We start from the raw sequence: 23014 nt of genomic DNA on the forward strand, positions 1-23014 counted from the left end.
CTCTCTGACATGCTACACCAACTTAATTTTGACTCAAATCAAACTAAATCCATCTTGATGAAACTCATGAACATTTCTATCCGCTGCACCTACTATATCTTCTGTCGTCGAAACAAACCATGGCTAAGCCCCGAACTAATTGACTTTTAAATATTGTAATGCAGATAAGCCAATTATATGATGCTTGTAAAAGCGAGTCGTATAATTGTAAATTTAAAATGTATTCAATGAAAATGAGATGTTTAAAAAAAAAGTTATTATAATTATTATTATTATTATTGTTATTTTAATCATTATTATTTTTATTATTATTATTTTAGATGATAGAAGGGGTTTCAATGGGTTCTAACTCCTGCTTTCTTTTATTCTCCGTATGTGCTTTAAAATGCTCCACCATGCATCCAATATTACCTTCTACAGGGAAAGCAAATTCCCTTCATTGACTTCAGATTTTAAATTCAGTTTTGTGTTTCGATAAGGCATAATTCCTTTTTACACTGCGTCCAACTCTTATCACCATGCCTTTTGGATAATTATCAACTTTGTGAAAATAGTTGGTGTGAATTTCCTTTAAAAATACCCTATGAAGAGAGGGTCGCTATTTTGAAACTCGTAGAACAGACTCATTAGACACAGGCGCAAAACAATTTCAGAGTTATTAAGTTGTTTTTCATCTATTTGCTTTATTAGGCTATTGATCCAATTAAGGAAGATAAAAGTAATAATGATATAACTTCCTTTTTCAAAAAGGATGGCTGCACTGTATGATCGTGAACTAGAAAACTTCATCTTCAGTGGTGTGACGATAATTTTGGTACCATTGGAACTGTCAAGTGGAAAGTTTTGATTTTCAATTCTTCGCCGATAGAGAACAACAAGTGCCTTTTGCTTTAATAAATTTAAGCCAGCTGGAATGATTTAAATCTTTTCTGTTTTTTCCCTTTTGTCATCCTTGTAGAATATGAAAGGAAGTCAAAATACGAAACCTGCAGTGGGAAAACATTATTTGAGCCGGGAAACAATGTTTCTTTTATGACAAAAGTGCTAGAGAGGGGCTCACCCAGTAGATTTGACCCATTTAAATGACCCATTAATGGCTTGAAGCTAACAATAACAATTACTGATGTATTCTCAAGATGTTCTTTTTTATACATGATCTGGACCATTTCTGTGGCCTACATGGCTGTTTACATGTTGGGCTGAAATCGCTTTACAGCTCACGCCCTCTAAATAGGCAACTAAAGCCTTCTTTTTTGCTGAAAGCCATGATTAGATTTCATGGTTTCGTGGGCGTGAAACGGCGAACAGAGAATTCTGTTGTTACGATATTCCTACGACAGCTGTTTTGTAATGCATTGCACGAACTCATCTTCGTGTCATCAGCAGATTTCGGAAATAATTGCACAGAGCTAATTATTTTTGGCCTGAAATTCTCAAAATATTGTGCTTTTATGTGAATTCTAAGGCTTAAAACTGTGCGTCATTTTTACACTAAGGTCAGGCAGTCTCTGCTCTCTGCTCTGCTGTCGCATCCTGTATTCCTTGGGTGACTCGATGACCCAGGAACAGATTTGATATTTTAAAAAGTTGTAGTGGTCCTGTAATTACAGTAGCAATTCTTTACTCAAAGCTCATAACTCAGTTTGAATTACATGGAGAAACGATTTTATATTCAGTATTATGGAAGGCGTTGATCAGCCATTGCAAGGCCCACGCCACTGACCATGAACTGGGGGGCCTTGCAATTAGAGAACTGGGGGGCCTTGCAATTTGATTTAGAGAAAAAGTAAGGAGGCCATAGCTCCCTATATTGTTTCATATCGCATTTTGTGATTTATTTAATGCTAGTTTTTCCAATAGCAAATCAACCATAATCATACTATCACGAGGCTGATTTTGAAGGGTGAATAATTAATTCACTGTAGTTAATTCACTGCAAGAATAACACGCGGGTTTATTTTCACTGAACCATGTTTTTATCAGACCTTTAAATTCTCTATAATTACAGGCTATTTTGACTACATCTGGAACTTTGTTGACGATTTTTGGCCTTTGGAAACTGAGTAATCAGAACTTGCAAATTTAACCTTCGGTCTCACAAGGGGATTTTGAATACAAAGGTTATGGCTCGTTTGTTTCACCCAATGCTGGGAGCTTTGAAAACAATTCAAGCTCTAAGATTCTATTGAATGTTAATAGAAGATTTATTCAATTTGTAAATAGTAGATGAATTAATTTTCTCCAGTTCATCTTGACATTCTTTGCTACATAACATACTTAAATTTTTTATAAGATCATTTTAAAAATTGCTTAAAAATAAAAGTTGCGAACAAATTAAAATGAAATTTAGACTGAGCTATTGTAAAATGTATTTTTCAAACAATGTGTGAAGCCTCCTTAAAAATTTCATCTCAAAAAGGCGGATTTTTTCACCATCTAGGGGGGCTTTTTTGGTAATTTTTCAAACTTGTAAGCAAATAAAAGGGTGCCTCGCTTTCTTTGTTGGCAAATGAGGCCTGAACACCCTCTAAGAGCACACAAGCTAGCTTACACCCCGATAATTTACGAAAAAAATTGAGAACAATCAGGCCTCAAATTTTGGAAGATATTAAGAACTACCAGCCTGAACTTTAATTCATTGGTTCCCATAGAAGTGTTTTATGTATAAAAAAGTTCTTCCCTGTTTTACAATATAAAAAGAAAAACTTGACATCAGTATTTTTATGCTTAAACGAGCAGTTTCTAACATTTTGCTCACTCTTCAAAACACTTGCACGCCCCTAGTTAATCATAGCTGTTAAGCGTTTCAGTCCTCGGGTCCATATTGGAAATCTTTTCTGTAACTTCAGTTAACAATGAAAGCCTCTGCGAGGGTAACTCGCTGATAAGTAACCCAAGACTGGGCTCGCCATAGTCTGCTTTGCAAATCCAATCTTATCAGCAATGTCAGTGACGCACTCCTGTCATCTGTCACTACCAAAAGTGGTCGATTATCATTTAAGCTTAACGGTCACAAGAATCCTTCCTTATTCAGTGCTTTGATTAAACTACCAATCAATCAAAGAAATTATTATTGGAAAAGAGATTAAACGCGACGTGTCGGTGTTTGCTTAATTGGGGATATTACCAACTCGTCTTTCTCATTAACCAGTCAATGTACTTCAAATACGTTCTGGAAACCAAACTATTTCCAATCAAAACACAAGTGTCATTCTCGTTAATGTATCAATTTGCAATCTTGTCTATTGAGTTCTGGTTTTCCCACGTTCTTTAGGAAATTGCGGTCCGGTAGTCAATACGCCAACGTGCAGTCGCCTTATAGGACTAACGGCAGTGTTCGCTCCGATGAATTTTCACAAGATTTCTCCTCATTCATTTCCAGTTAAATCACCAGATATCTGCTATATATGCAGCGTAAATACTGAATGAAAAAATAAAGCGTTTTGCAACCATTTTAGTCCAAGTATAAATTTCAAACCAAGACAAATTCATGATACTAGGATTTCAGTCAGTGCTTCGTTTGGTCTCTATTCCCTCTTCAAATAGACCGATGAGATAACAGACGTACTGTTTGCTAAACCTTTAAGAGGAGTTTTGCATGTATGTGATCCTTGCAGACTTTGGCTATTTGGTAAATCTTTTATGTTGACAATTAGTGAGCCGAGGGGCAAATCACTCCAAGAAAATCTCGTACATTTTTTGTGAAAATCCTATTGTTTTATCTGGAAATCCTTAGAAATCCTTTGGTTTTAGGGAAAATCTCGTACGCTTATTGCAAGAGTGAATTGCCCCCTCGTAGTGAGCATGGTAGTAGAATGAAGCACCTCTTGGGACTCCGTGGCAAGAAGCAAGATACGTCTCTTTTTCTTGGCAACGATAAACGACGGTTTAAGCACTTTTCTGTCATTTCTATTCAATATGAGTTTATTTGAGAACACTAGTGCTTTGGAAATGGTATGAGCATAATTTCTGATAAAGAACGATTGGCATTGAAAATTGCAAAGATCTACTGCAGTTTACCACGTATATGTATAATTATCGAGCAGTAGAATTTGAAAATCACGTTTCGAACTAGAGCCCAGTGCTCTGGGGAATGTGTATCAGTGTTTTAAATTAAATACAAAATCATCATTATAAAAAGATAGTTGGTGTAAGCAGAATAAGGATCTGTTAACCACTTGACCCTACCACATCCACCTTTCAAAAAGGACACTCTTATGTTAAAATGGTAACAGCAAATACCTTAGAAATATGAGGCGATCTTTAGTGTTTATGTGAGTGGAGTATGCCAAACTGCACATGTTATTTGACTTTCATGGCTCGTGACTTTACGTAACGTTTCTGTTTGGATAAACAAAACAGAAAAAAAATCTTGTCAGGTTTCTGCTTTATTTATGCAACACTTGATTATCTTTTCCAATCATTATTCTTCAACATAAACAACATGTTTTAAAACTAACTTAAATTTAATAATAATATATGATTCTTATTAAGTGGTCTCAATTGATTAAAACATTCCGTCTACACCAGAAAAGAGAGCGCCATGTTTTGAGTGAGCACAACCCCACGATACTTATTGACTCGAAGTCTAATTCCATGGGTGGCCTACAGGCTTTTAGAGACTTGATTAACCATGGAATTTTAGCAAAACCTTCGTAAGCATTATCGAATTATCTATCCATTATTTCTTCGGTTTCAGGATTAGAAGCGCGAAGAGTGCAACGTTGGTTATTTGTCGTGTTTACGGTCTTGTAATTTGCCCTCCGCAAGGTACGTGAGTGTACAACTGCTCGAGTGTCTTGGCACAAAGTATTTTTTTAACTTTACCTAAATATGCAGTTTTCTGACTTTTTAGCATTGATTTGACTTTTCTAGTGTGGTAGATCGTTGAACGAATTCACAGCCAGCAGAAAAGGCTAATTTTATGCAGTATCTTATACATAATCAACATGTTGTTTCTTAATCCAGGCTATGGTACCAATATATGGCTATGGTACCGTTGATACCAATATAAAAACCGTTACAGAAACAAAACCTAACTTTAGTATAAATTTTTGTGTAGCAAGGAGAAAGGATATAAGCTAAAATATTTTCATTTCATCAATGTAGCAAAACATTTGTCGGAATGTCAGAAAATTGATTTAAAGTTCCTTATCAGAAGTTTCAACCCAAATTAACTGAATTTTTAAAATGAACTTTGAAATTAAATTGTCTGATGATATTTTGTATCTTTCTACTAGATTGTGCTTAAAAATGTTTCAACCAGAAATTGAAAAATAATATTAAAGCAAACATTTAGCCAATGTTATTCTGGATAGATGGGTTATTACAAAAAGTTTAAGAAATTTCTAAAAGATTTTTCTACTGCCTATGTCGAGTGGATGCAGATAATCGCTTCATTTAGCATTTGAAAAACAAACAGTTGTCGAATCGCACCTAAGGGACAATTGCAGCTATATAGTTGACAAAAATTCAAGCAACCTCAGCCTTTCCTTGTGATTTAAGATGAAACATTCTAGTCCATTATCAAAGAAAGACAAATTAACAAAATACAATTACAAAAGAACATAAGTATTATGAATTTTCAACGTTCATCACCTAATCTTTGGGATTTCTAGTAAAATTGGAATAAAATTATGCATATTTGAAGCAGCTTCATGATCTAAAGGTTTGTGAGATTTTGGGGATGAGACTTCAAAGAGATCTGTGATGAAAAATTAAATTAAGGGTATAGTAGTCAATATTTATAAATGTCACATTCTGTGAACTATTGGCTTATTTGAAGTACCTATTTACTTCTACAGTCAACGCCAGGTAAATCGAACTTACTTTTCAAAAATATATTTGAATTAATAAAAAATTCAACTATTAAGAATCTAGACTTGCAAGGGGAGGGGTACTTTTGGTGAGAATCAGATATGATTTCAATTATCAAATTTTACCTATTTCCAAATCACTCCTCGCTGAGTGGCCGTTTGCTGATGCCATGAAAAAACGTGACTAGAGATCGAAGACTTTACTCCTTGATGAAGAAATGATTGGAAAACGCGATGGGTTTGCGCCCTGCCCATCTTCATTTGTCTGACCGATGTAACGGATCGCTTCCGTAGACTCTTCAACAAGGGCATCTATCGGTTTTTTGCGGACGCCAGCGGTTTGAAGGCCTGAAACACTGTGTCCTCGTATAATGTTTCGCCTTATTAATTGTTGTTTATTATCTATTTCATAAAACCGAGCATGAATTACTCTCACATTTGTATCGTATTCTCGATCAACCTTAATAATGGCTATATAGATCCTAAATCTTAAGACTGAAGTCAATGAACTTTTTATGTGGTTGTTTGAACAACGTTCACTAAGTTCAGGTTAATAGCTATAACTTCCCACATCAAAGTGTAATAACATGTTGAATAGACTTTGGTTCAAGAGACGATAACATGCGCCACATCAATGCATGTGATAAGATAGAGGGCTGGGTTGTCATTTAGTCAGCACAGCTAAGAGCAATTATGTCATTGTGCTTATGAACTGTCTTTGTGGGTAGGTCAATCTTATCAATGGTTTTCATTAACTCGTCATTTCACTGGAGTAAGTTTGTGGTAGCTTGTTTTATAAGGGGGTAGCTGAGCAGCTTCACAGAATGTGATGACCCAATCAACCAAGAGACATCAAACATGTTTATATCTTCTAAAGTAGTCTAGTTCCATTTTCATTTGGTAAAAGTCTGATCTGATCATGTCGGACAACAGGCTAGGAACTGCCAACATTATTTCTTCAGTTTCTAAATAGCGTATATTGTTTGAAATTGAGTCACAGAAAGCAAAAGCAAATGAGCTAAGAAAATTGGGCTTTAAAGAGGTATGAATAACCAGCAATCCAGCTAGGGGCGCTAAGATGCAACCGCACCCAGGGCATAAAATTGCTCTGGTACTATCAGACCTTTTAGTCCAATTCAAATATTTTAAATCGCATCCTACGTGTTCATTACATCTCAACAAGTTCTTCGGGAAAAACTGCCTGTCTACACTAGTCGAGTATGTTCTTTTTACTCAAAAACCATCTAAAAAAGGCAGTACATCTCAATGCTACAAGCTAATCATTATTCGCTTCGGAGAACAGTCACTCTGCCAGTTCTTATTGGACTGCTTTCCAGCGCAAACAGTGAACTCTCAACGTAACATATTGGTTACTCTTTAAAAGAAAAACAGCGTTTTTTCAACAATCAACGATTGTTACCGCCCAGTACAACATTCTCAGGCAAAAAAAGTTTCATTGACAGGCAGAAAAAGCATCAGGTTTCGGGAAGCGTAGCTTGATAATAAAAAGAGATATCTTTATGTTTTGTGAATCATAGTAACCAAACCATTATTGTGACGACAAAATCAGTAACATAAATCGACAAAAAATTGCGATACGAGCTTTCCTTTAACGACTTAAACGTGGATAACTTTCCTTTAACGTCTAGGAAAACTCAAGGTGCATGGTGAAGCAGTTCCGTTAAGGTCACGTGTCAGGCCTTATCCTTACCTGCACGTATCACAGGCTAGTCTTACTCTAGGTCGACGTCATACAACTTATGCTCGCCTTTCATCAACTCCTTTGAGATGACCCATTCCAACAGTAGCCAGCTTTGTCGTTTGTCTTCAAAATTAAAAAAAAATTCCCTCAAATCTCTTAAAATCTTATCCATGTACAAATAATTGAGTATATATTTCCAATTTCTTTATCGTCTTCCATTTATTGTTTTTTGTCAATCAACAGTGCAATTGTTAGCATTAGATTCCCTCCTTCGTAAGCTTGTTCAACGACTTTAAATTGTTTCAACAAAGCTGCTTAGTTTTGTTTTTATTGGTTGTTCGTAAATTGATTTACAAGAGGAAATACCTAATGAGATATACTTATGAGATATTTGAAATCCATCTTTTGTTGCTGTTTATTACAATTTGGAGAAATCTTTATCTCATCCCCCTGTTAGTCCTCATTTGAAACTCCATCCTTCCCCTCCTCCTGATGATTAAATGTCTTAGCCTAAATATCACTGGCCGTTTTATTTCTGTAATGCAAAGGCATTTAGAAGTAGCCTTTTTAATTTAACAATTGTGCTAAATCGGCAATTTATGAGATTGCAAAGTCGAAACGAGGGGTGTACCTTCACATTTCAAAAGAGTGGAATACTAAAAACAAAAAGTTTTTATCAATTTGCGTTTATCTTTTCATTACAGAAATGCTTGATACTGAACCCTCGAATTTTTGCAACACGAAAAAAGCACACCTTGTTTTTAGACAAGAAATGGGAAGTTTTTTGGCTGCAGTTTAATAGGAAATTTGTTTACCTGTACTAAAAATTTCCTGATTCACGTTCTGGTCTCAAATTTGTTCACAACCTGCTTTTGCAAGTTGGGAAATGCTTGACTACATGCTTGAAGAAATTGGTTGGAATGTTTTAGAGAAGAAGCCATACTTTTGATAAGATTGTAACGATTGTGGATTTAGATTTTGATTATAGTACTGCAGTCATTAGCAGCTGATTCCATGCTTAGCACGAAGAATACCTTAGAACCTAATACCATGCCAAGAAATATGCATAGGTGCTGTGTGATGTAATTAAAACAACTTAAATGCATTAACTTTAAAGCTATGAATGAACTGAAAAAATATTTTCCGTACTGTTTTTAATCACTTACAAAAATTATTGTTCTACTAACAGTCCCCAAAAAGTGCAAGAAAGGTGTAGACAGTTGACAAGATTCTGTCCTACAAGGTTTAATTAATGAAGTAGAAATAAAAGGCGTATCTTTGGCTGAAATGTTTTGACTTGAATTACAGATAGTGTTTTCAGTTAACATATCTAAAAGTATCTTGTTTCTTACATATCTTAAATAATGACGTCATAAATGGACCTGACATTTTTTGGTTCCTTGAGTCCTGAGGCGTCAGGTCACGGAACGTGCTCATGTAATCGCGTCAAGCTTGCCGATTTCCTTGAAATTGCATCTCCTTCTTAAAAAAAGGAAGAGAGAGCATTTCATTTTGCTTCAACCTGCCAGTTGAGTTTGATCTGGTTTTAAAAGGTTGGACATTCAACAAAGAATTGTTTCTTCTGTTCATAGTGAAATTGAGGAATTTTACGGAATTATTGGTGACGATAGATTTACGATGTGCTTTGTGTTTGCCACGACCTCTTTACTCTTCAATCGATCAGCTTTGCAACCAAAGGAAATTGCACTGATATCCTTAAATGTTCTAGTAGAATATTTTCCTTCCGTAGTTTTGTAAAAAGGTCGAGTTGAAATTGTCTTTTCTGCATCTTAGGGTGAAATGTCAGTGAAATGCATGCTGAAAAAGTACAGCATTATGTAGCTAGGTTAGTTGATCGTATGTAGGAATATCAACACGCCCTGTTGGTGCACTGTGAATGGCACTATTTAAGAAGTCAATGGATTCTTTCAGCTTTCAAAATCAGTTCATTCTTCTTAGTTTTTAAATGTTATTAGTTTCTAAGTTTCTTGCTTCTAGAATAATTTTAAATGGCAGTTCAATAACCTCTATTCATTAACTGAAATGAGAGTATGTAGTCTGAACCTGGAACTTAACATTCTTCTCTTTGATATTATATAAAACATTTTACTCTCAGGATCTCTCACTAAAAGCACAATTTTTCCAGAGAGAATAGTTTCCATTCAAAACTTTTCAGCTGCAGGTCCTTGAATAGGAAACATTTTACCACAATTTTTTTTTCGGTTTTAGTAGAAGACTGAGTACGAATGAACAAGGAAAGATTTGCCATTGTCTTCTGACTCTAGGCCTGAAAAAGAAACTCGTGGTGTAACGAAATTGAAACTTTGACTCCCACTTACGTGCTTGATCGTCGTGGTACCTGCTACAAGGACAACGCCAGATTTTGCAATCAGTTCTTAAACTGAAAAAGAGCATTATGTCTCGTTCTTTTTCTCTCTAGATATCATATATAGAATAGAAAATATAATTCTTACTTCTCACTGTTTCCAAAATATCATATGTTATTTGTACTGTTTACCTAAAAAGTCTTTTAGAAATTTCATTTTTAGAGACGATTATGGCTAAGTGTATTTCCCTTTAAAAGCAAATGAACGCGGAAACATTTCTGTTAGCTGGGCGTTTCGTTTCTTGTTTATGTGAGATGGTGAATCATGCTTCACAGTGCTGTTAATTAGCAGGCTTGTCAAAAGCGTAAGCGTAAAAAGGCATTACAGAGCTGCTTAAGACTTCCAAAAATGCTTGGTTGTGTTTGCTTTGAGAATTGATTCATAATACATGACATGTATACCCGTGAGTATCTTCAGTCAATGCAGGAAACTGATTCTCATTTTACTGCCAAAGCTCCATGTAATCCTGCTGGTCCAATGGGCTTCGAGGTGAATTGCTCATTTAAGGTTCAATTAAGTGACTTACAATTACTGTGATGTTTTTCCAAAGGATGTTTTTAAGAAAACTCAACCAAATTGGCTATCGTGTAATTTAACGAATTCCAGTTGCTATAGCAGTTAATGTAAACTAAAAACAAGTATGATTTGATGTTGAAAGTCGAGATTCAAGCCCCCACTGGTATGACCTAATTTGTTTGCCAACCAAGATAAGGCCGTGAGAAGGTTACTGGAGAATTAGAGGGCTTCAAGCATTGGGTTTCTTTTGTTCTTTTTCATTTGTTTTCAACACTGTTGCACTTTGTTAGTATGCATATGACGTCACCGTATTATAAATTCATTTTGTCATGAGTCATGAACCCGCTGTTTGGAAGTAAAACTTTAGGCAATGAAATTCAAAGCCACTGAAATTGAGACATGCTTAGTTAGATGTCTAAAATTGTGTGGTGCATTTGATGTAGCATCGATGTAGTATCACCATCTCTTCTCAGACTGCTGAGCAACCATCTTGGTATGATGGTATTGAATGTCATGAACTGGCACATTATAAAGCCTTTTGTGATGATACGGATTTTCATAAAAATCATAGCTTTACTGCAATGCTGTGCCTGGCTTTGAATTCTCCCCCCACTTAATGCGACCGCTCTGCAACGATTCGCATTGTCACAGTTTTCCCATCTCTATAGCTTTACTGAAGTAACACACTCTGCATGAATTGTGAATTACAACTCCAGATTGCTTTTCTGCCATGTTGCACAATTTATTAGATTGCCATTCTCTCTTTATGTTACCCCTCCAGCCTGCATTGTTCGGCTATTCCTCGATGGGCTACTTCTTCTATTGACCAGTTCCACAATATTGCGCAAGCCTTGATTAAAGGGGCTTTTGGATACCAGTATGGCATTTTTTCGTGCTTGCCTTTAAGTTTTTTTCATCCCGTGATACTTATCCATAGCTTTGGGTTAAGTCCCAAGACGATTCACTTTGAATATTTGCATGCATATTTAACGTTGTTAAATTGCGATCTTTTATCGATTCTTCAGAACATTTTATGATGATTGAAAGAACACATGAGCTTTTAGCAGCAAAGTATTCTACATTCACTCTATCGAAGAGGGTAACGACAAAGTCTAAGGTAAGACATTCAAATCTTGAACGAATCAGTATCGTGACCCTCAATGCAACGTTCTTGAATCTATCTTAGACAATGCAAGCCAACGTTTATACCTAACGATGCGAATATTGCATCTCTTTATCTCCGTGCGTTTTTTCCTTTTGACAGAGAAAATCATGTAACTCAGGTTGGATCGTGTGGCATCACTTATTCAACCTGTAACTAACTTATTTTTAACCCATATCTGAAACTACATTAAACGCTAGGCCCCAAATGTTGCTCTTATCGTGTGACAATCTATTGGGGTTCAACATTGTGTGGGCGCAGTTTGCTAAAACAATCAGCGAGTGCAGTTTGTAAGCTTATTGCGTTTTATTTAGACCTTGTTTTTTAATTTTGATCTATTTTTAAATGATATTCAATTTCTGGGCTGACACCTTTTGCTGTTCATTTGACAAGACAAGATATTTCCAAAACATGTAGCTGTATTATCACATATTCCCAGCCTTGAGGCCTCCACCAAAACAGATTAACTGGCTTTTTTGTCCGAGTTGATGAGAAAATGAATGCTTTTCAAGTCATGTTGTTTATAATCGTCTATTGATACTGGTAATGTTGAAAAATAGCAAAGCTGTGCATTTGCTATTAAAAGATTTTTAAATGGAAAGAGTAAGGATAAACCCGTGCAGTATCAGGACCACCATCTCGATCAACCGTTTGATTCCACATAATATTATTTTAAAGAAGAAAGGCGTGAATGGCCTTGAGCATTTTGGCTAAATAATGCTGTGATTTCTTAGAGACTTTTTTGAGCAAACTGCTTTAGTGCTTCCAAAAATACTAACTTATCATCGAAATTTCTTATTTTGATGCACCCCACAAAAGGACTGAGGTTAAGATGTAGGGAAACTTTGCGCTTAAGCTTTTCATCATTTCTATTACCAACTGTTGCTATATCACTTAACGAAGCATTAGCTGACCATTAATCTGAGTTCTGTGAATGTACTTATGCCTAAAGCATGACCAAAGTACTTTAGGATGATGTTCGGCTGGTTCCCATACTTGTCTTCGAAAGGAAATCTTAACTCATTTGGAACCTAGTATATGGAGAGAAAATTTACTTGCAAGAATAGAACCTTTATTGGTTTTTGTAATACTAGTTTGGATATTGTTCGAGATCCCAGTTTATCTGAGGACATCAGTTATTTTTCTGATTTTATAAAGGATAGCTAGGAAGTATGCCTAACTTAAGGGTGTTTTGTCTCTTAAATCTTCGCATATCTTTGGCAAAATCCTTTTTAGAAAAATGTAAATGACCTTACAATTTTAGAATATTCTTCAGAAAAATGAGACCCTGTTTAACAAAAACGGTAGTATGCCTACTAAAACAGGTAGTTTCCCTATAAAGAAATTTCTTTCCGACCATATTCATATTCCACCTGTCCAATTTTTATATGGTTTTGGAGCAAAAAGCGGTAACTTTTTTCATGCATGCCAATTTTCATGAAACCAAGTTCTTTCAGATCTAAAGATTTCTACTCACTCACTGAGTAAGCCCCTCTACCGGGGTGAGGGCAGACGCCTTTACGCGTGTCGAATTCATGACTAAAAGCGCCTCAGCTTCTGAATGCTGTAATTTCCTTGTTACATTGACAAGATTAAATAATCAGTCAAATATATGACTTCACAAATAATCACTTATATTTAGGGATGAATCCAAAAAGCGATTAAAGATTAATTGATGTTTAGATCATTCAGGGGGGACAAACTAGAAGCTTTTCTGATATATGATGAAAGTTATTTTTATACCGACCGAAGACTTACGGCATAAATTATCTCTCTAGCACTGTTTGAAAACTACTTTTGATACCTGCCGCTTTATCATTTATCATCCAGTTCCAACATATCAGCAAGGACCGCGGAACATATTATGAATTGAGGGGGCTAAAGCATTTTTTTGGGGGGGGTGGGGGTGGGGGGCTTAAGATGTTAAAAATCAAAACAGGGTGACGTTTTTTATTGTTTCAAGTACATTTCAGAAAATATTGGTTCCGTGTTCCCTGCATACAAGCCATGATTATACCATATGGATGTGAATATAGAAATATAATAATTAGGTTGAATTGTTTATTCTGATAAGTGTGAAACTTACTGTAGGAACATGCAGCCGTTTTCTTTCTAAACAACAAAGATTTAGGTTTAATGCTATTAATACTATATTTAACATTTTAAGACATATGTTTAAGACTTTTGCTTATAGAAAACAGATTGAAGGAGGTGAAGAAGCATTTTGAAAATTTTTTGATTGTACAAACATTATATATGATTGCTGACACATATAGGCCAATTGCTAAATTAGAAATGAATACCATAAAAATTTTCAGGCACATGTCGAAACAAATTTTAAATCAGTTTTAATATGGCCATAACAATACTGAATCATTTATGCGTGTTGTAAAATGGAAAATGGGCGGGTTCACAGGTATCTTGATTTGCTGATGTCAGCTGTGGTGCAGTAATGCTACTTGGTTGAAGAGAGTTTTCCACCTTTGAATATTTTTCGTTCCAAATTTTTTTTAGATTATAGCATAGCTTAGCTGTCTTTGGTTTCAATTGTGATGCTCTATCCCGGGCTCCGATAGTAACATCATGATAGCAGTTGTCCAATAACAAACCTTTAGTATCTTAAAAATCTGAAGACCATTGTTACTGTCTTAGACAGAAAGACTAGCAATTTCCTGTACACAGTTGAAACGAAGATATGAAGTGAAGATTACACTTAAATGAGTTGATGTATGATAATTGCATGTCATAATGGCAGATGGATAATAAATGTTTGCATGAAATCCCATCAGTTTGACGTAATAACCTTAATCGATAATTATCGATTGCCTGTTGCTTCATAGTGTTGCATTGATAACCTTTGTGGTGAATCTTTACTGTATTCATGCTACGTAAGGTTTCTCTCTTAACTTTTAGGCCATCTGATAAGGTATGATGTGGTAAAAAGTTTCGATAATAAAACTTCTCGGCTAAAAAGAATATACGTGGTCTGTCAAAACGTTTGACATGGATCATGATAAAAATCTCATAACTTCTTTGCACTGTAATCAATGCACCTTTATTGCAAGCAGTCAATACTTGATTGTATTTATGTTTCGTATTTAAACTCGGGAATGACCTATATATCAATCAACTTAATGCTTTGTTTGACTTAAAATAATTAGCATAAAACTAAACACCCTGATAGCTGTCCTTTCAATTTTAGCGATGATTTACAGACTTAGCTCCTTCGAAGCAAAAAAGGCATTTTTGTAGTATATGAATCTCTTGGATAAAGAAATAATCTCTCAACACTGAAAACATTGAAGGTGTTAAACCCGTTGAAAAATTTGGATCAGATCAACTTTATAGAAACGAAGCTTTTGGTACAGTTTCGTTGCATAGATTCGAAAATCTAATGACAGTGCCCCTCACCCAGCCCTTCGGTTCATCGTCCTCTCATTTCAGCTATATAGTTTGCAACCTTTTGCTTTGAAGATTTTTATGCAATGACCTAAAAGATAAGAAACTAATGGACTAAGTTTTCTTTTATTTCTGAGCAAAAGAAATTTTTGTGTTTCATTAAGTCATGAGCTAGATAATTCAACGTTTTTCAATGGAACTTATATACTAAATATATAACTTATATTATACTTGATTACTTTATAGATACTATATACTATATACTATATATCCTTGATGTGCCGACGCACAAAGAGTTTGGGGGGGGGGGGTACCGCACCACTCCAAACCCCCCCTCCCTTTGGCGACGCCCCTGTCTCCAATGCAAATCTATTCTATGTAAGTTACTTTAAGGAAACCACACGAAGCTCCTGTTAACTGTATTTGCAGCACAATTCAAGTAATAAGACAAAACAGATGTCAGGTAAACGCCACGGTATAGTTTGAAATTAAAGAAAATTTGACAAATTGTATTGCTAATTAAAATATGAACAGATCAGGAAACTTGTTTAACTGCTGTGTGCGCGTGTCAATCTTTTCGTCTAATCATCTGTTTATAGCTCGTTATCTAAACTTCTCGACAAGTTCTAAAATTTCTTCTTTAAATCTAAAAACGTGACTTCTGCATTGAAATGAATTAAAGATAATTAATTATCAAACTTGTGAAAAGGAGTGGTTAATGAGATAAGGAATGGGTTTAGATCAACTGAAATAAACAGATTCAAAGCATAATTTATGCGCATATATTGCCATTGCTTAATACCAACATTCATTTGTGAGTTGAATTACTAATGATACTTTTGGACAAAAATAAAAATAAATTTGCGATTTGCAGAAATCTTTGTTACTTTTTGTACTATCAATGCTCAAATGTAATTTTTTTCATATTAAGCCATAAGTTACGAATAAATGTTTTCCTTTTTGCTTGAAGCGTTCCCCTCCAGTCAGAGGTGTCTTAAATTGCAAGAAACCCAATCTTGTATTAAATGATAGCCAAAACCTATTCCCTAGCTGGCAGCCAGTGCTTCTTCGCCTGGTTTCAGCTTGCAACGGGTTCTTGAATAACAAAACGCAAGCTCCTAGGTGAGGAATGATATTACAAGCCATCACTCGAAAACTGATGGGAATTAATTCTTTTCAGTAAGGATTTTTAACAGCTTAGCCGAATGTTTTCTAGCGAATAGAGTTTTATAGCATGGAACTTTGAGTAGGGACTTTTAGTTAGCTGTGCATGAAAATACTTAGAGACTATTCAGATAATGAATTGAGTTTTTTGTTTGTAAATAGAAGTTAAGAGCTATACAATTTGCAGTGCTAAAATGGTTTATCGCATACTACCCCCCGATGGTAGCAGCCCAAATTAAACTTGAAGTGATTTGGGTGATAAAGTCGACAGGGCTAAGCCTTATGAATCAAAACCGTTATAAATCAGCCATTGATTATAATAAAGCCACACAAAAGCACACGCGTCTTGCATTGGCTATAAAACCATCTAACGGTTTACGGGACTAGTTATATTACACAAGCTGTGGTTGAGGAGCGGTCATATACGAGCAGTGTCGTGTCTTACTAAGAGGAGACACTCGAGGAGACAGTTCAGTTAGAGAGAACTCGCAGCTTCGTAGATTGAATCTTGGAAAGGACATCGAAGTGTGTTTTAGAAGGTGAGTTTCAATTTTTGCACCTTTTTCGTGTTTTTTGCTGGGTACATAAGATTTACCGAGACCGTTTGGGCAAAAGTACAGATACAGGGAATTTTCCCCTCAGTTTTTCTAAGTATGTAAATACCAAACGAATACTAGTGAATACTAAACGAAGGGTAAAATTACCAACATTCTTAGTAAAAAGAAAATTGTTTACGAAACGAAATAAGTGTTTTGACATCCTGTTATGGGTTTTCAGAAGCGATCGGAACGTCATCCTGTGAGATACTATCAAGTTCAATCTCGAAAAGGGAAAAGTCAACAAAACTAATCTTCTTTGTTAAGTACTACTGTACTCGTGAACTTTCCCATATGAGATAGAATAACAACGAGTTCATGGGTTGTTCAAAGGTGCTAGATTTAAAGGGAGCCTTATGATTTTATTGGAAACGAAACCGACACTTTTGGCCACTTTAGCAAACAGATCGTTGCAGTTTTTCCTAGTTTCTTTTCGAAAAAGTTAAACTTGACACAAAAAATCATATTAACATATCATTTGATTATTTGTTTCCGCATTTAAGGTATTTTCTTGAAAAGGAAGTTAAATTTTATAAGACTCTCTTAATTAGGAGAAGTATATAGTTTCGCTTCCTTTACGATTGTTTCAACATAAATATTTAGAAACTTTGAAATGTCAAGAAATATTGTTTTTAACCTTGTGTTCAAAATGAATTATCTCACTGAGGCTATAAACAACTTTGTTTCTAAGAACCTACTTGGCGTCCATAAAAGTTTTTTAAGATCTGTTTGAATACGAAGTCTTTCGCGGATATTACCCGTGTTGCTACGAAAACATCGCGAAATCCTCCGCCCTTTGAAAATTTGGCGTTTGTTACATTTGATTAACAAAGAAATTTCTATTCTGATTTTTATACAAATGCGGCCAAGTAGGAGATTACCGGCCGTTCCAAAATATAGGCTGTTTTGCGATATCACCTGTTTGGGATCGATAAGTTAATCGCAAAATTCTAATCACAGTGCGCACTAATCAAAAGAACAATATTTCAGCCAGTTATCCTAATAATTAATCGTCAATTAAACGCTCTTCGGGTTTTATCAACTTCTGCCTTGCGTTCCAGCGGCAGTTCTTCAATGCCTGGTCGAACATGAGCCTCAGGCGGATAAATCACCTAATAATCCGGAAACATCCTATCATTACTTGCGAATAACTAGTGCTTGCCTCGGAGTATCTCACGTGTATGTGATATTCGAAAACTTTCCAACATAGCGAGGTCTCTGTCTAGGGCCTGCCCTCTTTCAACGATGGCGTTCGACGTTACGTTCGATGTTCGATCAGGCACCGCTTGGGTAATGTAGTAGATATGAGAATCGCCGCCTTCTTCAAGGAGGTTGGACAGTTCGTGATATTTGCGATATTATCGACCGTTTGCGTAACGATTCTTAATGAGACATAAACAGGTGTATAAATCAAAGCATTGGTTGCTTTATGAAATGCGATATTCATGTGTCTGAAAAGTAAACCGTCTTTCAAATTGTTGGCCTTTATGGAACGGTGTTGATGACGCACAATATTACTACAATTAAAGATCACAAATTCAGTTGCATTAACTGAAAAAGAAAATAAGGGTTTGCTTTCCTGTTTTTTCGAGCACGTTGATATCTCTTAAATTTTTCTAATCTCTTCTGGCGACTTTTAACACTGAGCCGCAGATAAAACTGAGTCGGGTTGTCACTTTGGTAAATAAACCCATGACTCAGTAACATTTCGCTTTTCTATGTTCGAAGCTCATGGTTAAGGCATTGGAAATTAATTCTAGTATGAGAAATTCCTTTAATGTTCGTTGCCAACAGAGTTTAATGGCAATTATTGAGACTGCCTCCCCGAGGCAATATTTTCGAGCAACAGTAATTGATGCAAATATCTTTCTTGCTCGCTTTATTAACCTTTGTGGAAAATTCGCACCTTCAAGAATTTGGCGGTGTGCATTGAGGTATTAAGAAGAAGATAGAAAGCAGTGAAGGCAGTAGCAATATAGGCAAAATATGATGTAGATATCAGAACCAGTTGTACGTTAAAAGAAACATAATTGACCAATAAAAGAGTAAGGTCATATTTTCATTTCTTAAAGATTTCCGATTGCAAACAACACGTTAACATAAGTTGTGGAGTTGTGAGTAAATTTCAAAATCCAAGAAGCTTACCGTATCCGTTTTTGTTGTTAACTGACAAAAGATGAGCTGTAATCATATTTGCATTATGGAATCCTGTTAATAGATACCCTATCCCTGTGTCTCTAATTGTCAAGGGCTAATAAATGTTTACTACAAAGTCGGGCGTCTGTAATCCGTCGATCGTTGGCACAAGGGGTGTTTGATTGAAGTGAAAAGGGAGCCCGATGTTACCTGATTATCTTGCACCTGAATGAGGCATTGATAAGTTACCACGATTCAATGCAAGAAAATCCCACAAGGCCATGCCGTATGATGACAACTTCCTTATGTTATTTAGGACAATACATCGAAAATTGATGAGATTAAATACCTTGATCGTTTGGTTGCCTCAAATGAGATATGCGTCATCTTTGTTGATTGAGACACTAAGAGCAGCCATTGCTCATTTTCTTAAAAGGAAATTACTTGTTTAGCTCAAGCTTGCATTTCAAGTCTGTCCTAAATCATATCTTTCTAGATTCTTTAATGAATGTCAATTGAAGTCGATGGGTTTATTCCGTTAGATTTTAGTAGCTCTTTAGTATCGAGCGATTCTGATTGATTGAGCACCACAATCACTAGCTTCGAAGTTTTTAGAAAGTGAGAGAGGTAACGTGTATCTTAAAACTCACGACACTTGAGATAGCAAGCGCGGTTGATCACAAACTGCACTGACCTGACAAAAATACAAGATTTTTTGGCTCGACCAGATACCCCTAGGCTCCCTTGATGGTTATCGAGCCCATTAGATTACAAGGTGGTTGTCAAGCCAATTAGATTTCAAGTCCATCAAAACGTTTTCTCTTTTAACTATTTTATCCTTATTGCATAGTTGAATTAAATCATATTTTTCTTTTCCAGTGCTAAAAATGAAATCCACGATGTATTTGGTGTTCTTCGTGATTTTCGTCAACATCTGTACCAGTTCGTCGAAGCCCGCACCGAAGGTACCAAACATTGAAGTACCAGAAAGCAAGCCAGCAGACAGTCTGCAGGTCACTAAATCAACAAAAGAAATTCAAGCTGTCGAGCTCCAGAGAGTGAGAAATCTTCTGCAAAGAGCACTCAACAACGCTTTTAGAATGGTAGAGAAAGTAGAAAGATCGCAGAGACGGAAACGTGGACCATCAAGAGGAGGTCGTAGAAGAACTTGTTTACGCAGGGACAGACGAACCGGACGTTGCTTGCGATTTCGCTTGCTTGGAATGTGGCAGGGTTAATGCGAAGTTTCATGTCAACATTACCACTGAAGCTCAGCCTTTGAAACGAGATTTCTGCACCCATTAGAGGCAGATCTAAAATTGGCTTTAAAAACTGCAAAGGTGTCAAGCCAAAACAGAGGTCACGCTGGCCTATCGGTATTCTTGGTAAGCAATGGACTTTGCAGGAAATGGCCACTTGCTTACGATGAACCAATTCGAGGCAGCGGAACTCAGAGTCAATGACTCAACATTAATTTATAATAAGATTTGTAAATAAATAGAAGAATTGTATTTATTAACTGGATGAAATAGTCTATTAATTTTATTCTATGCCTGAGATTCGTAGGGAATTTCGCATTTTTGAAAGAAAATATACAGAAAACACAATTGTATCTATTTATCTACTTCTTTTATTTAAAAAACTGCTAAAATGGATATGGAAAAATCGATCAAATAAAAACGAACACTTGACCAAGACGAATCTTGTATAGATTTCACAATACCTTGCTTAAAAAGCCATTTTGGAAAAAAAATTAATGCGCAATGAAAAATTGCTATTTTGTTACTGTGGTGCATTCTCAAATTCATTTCCATAAGATTACTGATTCATGAATAGTCTCTCAAATTCACAATTTTTAGGAAATTTACCCACTCTATACGATGAAATAGAATTTTGCTTACTAGCCAAACTATCGTCTTCGCTATCCAGATTCAAGTCTCCAAAAGCCAGGTTTTCTTCAAAATTGCATTATCCTTTCTTGAAAAGGCAGCTGTAAATTTCTTCCAGGAGTCTTAATTCTTACCAAAAATTCTTCAGAATCACAACCTGAGAAAAATTGTAAGGCCATGATGCATGTGAAAAAGCATATCGAATATAATATTGAAGATGGCTTTGAAAAAAGCAAAAACTTGATTAAACTAATTATATTTCCTAGCGTAGAGTTTTCGATCTATGTTCTGACCTTTTAGACTCTGAAGAGTGCAGATGAAAAGCTTCAGTTTACTCAAATGTTTGCTTTTTTTCAAAGCCATTTTCAATTTTTGTACAACCTAAAGATTGTTTGAATATAATATTCCTTCCCATTCGACATAGATCTCCACATTGAAACAACTGGAGGAAAAACATAAATCTAAACCTTTTTAAGATCTAAACCTAGATTTCATCAGTCTAAATAGCTCTTAATTTTGCCTTCTTTTTTTCAACATTAATTTCTCTGCAAACTACTGTTCATCGACAAAAAATTTATGTCTCTTGGAAAAAACATACATTCAATTGGCAATCAATAGGGAACCTTAAGAAGTGTATTGAATAATGATCCATCGTGATTTCGCTCAATCGCATTTTGTTTCTGAATCATGGAGGTCTTAATTCCCTTTGTTAAGTTCAAAAGACATTGAATAACACAAAACAGGACAATATATACGAATACGTCAGAATTCACCACAAAATATTTTCTAAGAGGACCACAATAAATCATGTTCTGTCACTGTCTTGGATTTGCTAAACTAACTTTGTATATTTGATTAAACTTTGTGCTTTAAAGACGATGCTCTTTTCATATTGTTTATCAAGGATTATTTGTTTGTCTTTTTGCTTAAATCAATGAAGAATTTATTTGTTTAATTGCAATTGATGCATCGAAGCCTCAGGGCAGTCAGGATTAACATTAAATTGTGCTGCAATTCCACTTAACCATATGGATTATTAGTTTAATCTAATTTTGGTTTCGTGTATATCTTTTATATGGGATTTTTACATGTTTTCGCTTTGACATATATGCTCTATTTTGGATCGTAAACATGTTATGCAGAATTATTTTGCTGGGTCGTCCATCAATACATTGCGAGTGAATCAGCAATACCACAATATCATCACTCTTTGGAATCCACACAATGCAGTGTCATTTTCTCCAGTCTTTATTATTCATGGAATTTTCAAGTTATTTTGATTCTTAACAGTTGTTTCTAAGGAGTAATACGTTGTGAAAATCAAACTTGTGTGGTGTAAAACATGAGTATATCAACTTGTTTTTTAAACCAGCATGCGTGATCAAAATTCGATACAACAAAATCTATTTGCCTCAAATGAAACCTCAGAAAAATTTAAAAAGCAAAATTCTTTCATTTTGAAAGACCCTTCTTAACAGCTTATTCTAAAATCAATGCATTTTGTCCTTTTTACCTACACACAAGGGAAATTGCGTTGTCTCAGCTTTTTCGTAAAAGCTAAGGGCTAGCCATCTAAACATTTTACAACGAAATCAGCTACACCCTTTTTAATAGGATTATTGTTTGTAAGAATATTCAGGCCAAGATTACCATAAGAATATTGCCCAGCCTCAGCTCAAAAATTTGTGTCGCAGTTGCTTTTTTGAGATGTTCATAACTCGTATTTTTCAAAAAGCTGGGTTCCCATCCCAAAGTAGGTGATGTTCCCCCTAAAATCATATCAAATTTGAAAGAAAAATAGAATACTTTAAGATTCAAATTTCTTAATATTGGGGATCGGAAAAACTTGTTAATATTCATGTAAAAACATGTAGAATTTTTTCATTGGTCAAACGGTTCTAATTTTTATGTTTGTTAACCAGGATTAAGGCTACACTAAGCATACACTACTGAGTTTGAAAAAGAAAAGTCCCTTTTCATGCTTGGGAAAGATTTTTGCAACAAGAAATGTATATCTCAGGGAGTCGCAGGTTTTCATATGCACTTATTTGAAATATGTCATGGGCTTATCGGTTCTTAACAATTCTTTCAATGGCTGCCAATTTACTTCGTTTCATAAACTAGAATTACAAAAACCACTATCCGCAAATGTATTCCCATTTCATCAAATAAGTTTTAGTATAATCTCAAAATGGAGCATATTTATGGAATTTCTTTTCAAAGAAAAACAAAAAAATTTACTATGAA

General features: G+C 35.4%; 1 long non-coding RNA gene across 2 annotated transcripts in view; it reads left to right on the top strand.

Moving 5' to 3' along the window:
* The window catches only part of LOC148958532 (uncharacterized), a 50008-nt gene extending 29220 nt beyond the window's left edge, over positions 1-20788 (top strand). The window contains exons 3-4 of one of the 2 annotated variants that reach the window (XR_016144559.1): positions 11447-11538; positions 19758-20788. This is a non-coding gene — a long non-coding RNA (uncharacterized LOC148958532). Of the gene's footprint in view, positions 1-11446; positions 11539-15439; positions 16686-19757 lie in introns of those variants that run through there. The other variant, XR_016144560.1, reaches the window with a different exon arrangement.
* Positions 20789-23014: the final 2226 nt, after the last annotated feature.

Source organism: Rhopilema esculentum, chromosome 14 (genome assembly GCF_057945365.1).
Source record: "Rhopilema esculentum isolate cy_ngs chromosome 14, ASM5794536v1, whole genome shotgun sequence".
NCBI classification, from domain to species: Eukaryota; Metazoa; Cnidaria; class Scyphozoa; order Rhizostomeae; family Rhizostomatidae; genus Rhopilema; species Rhopilema esculentum.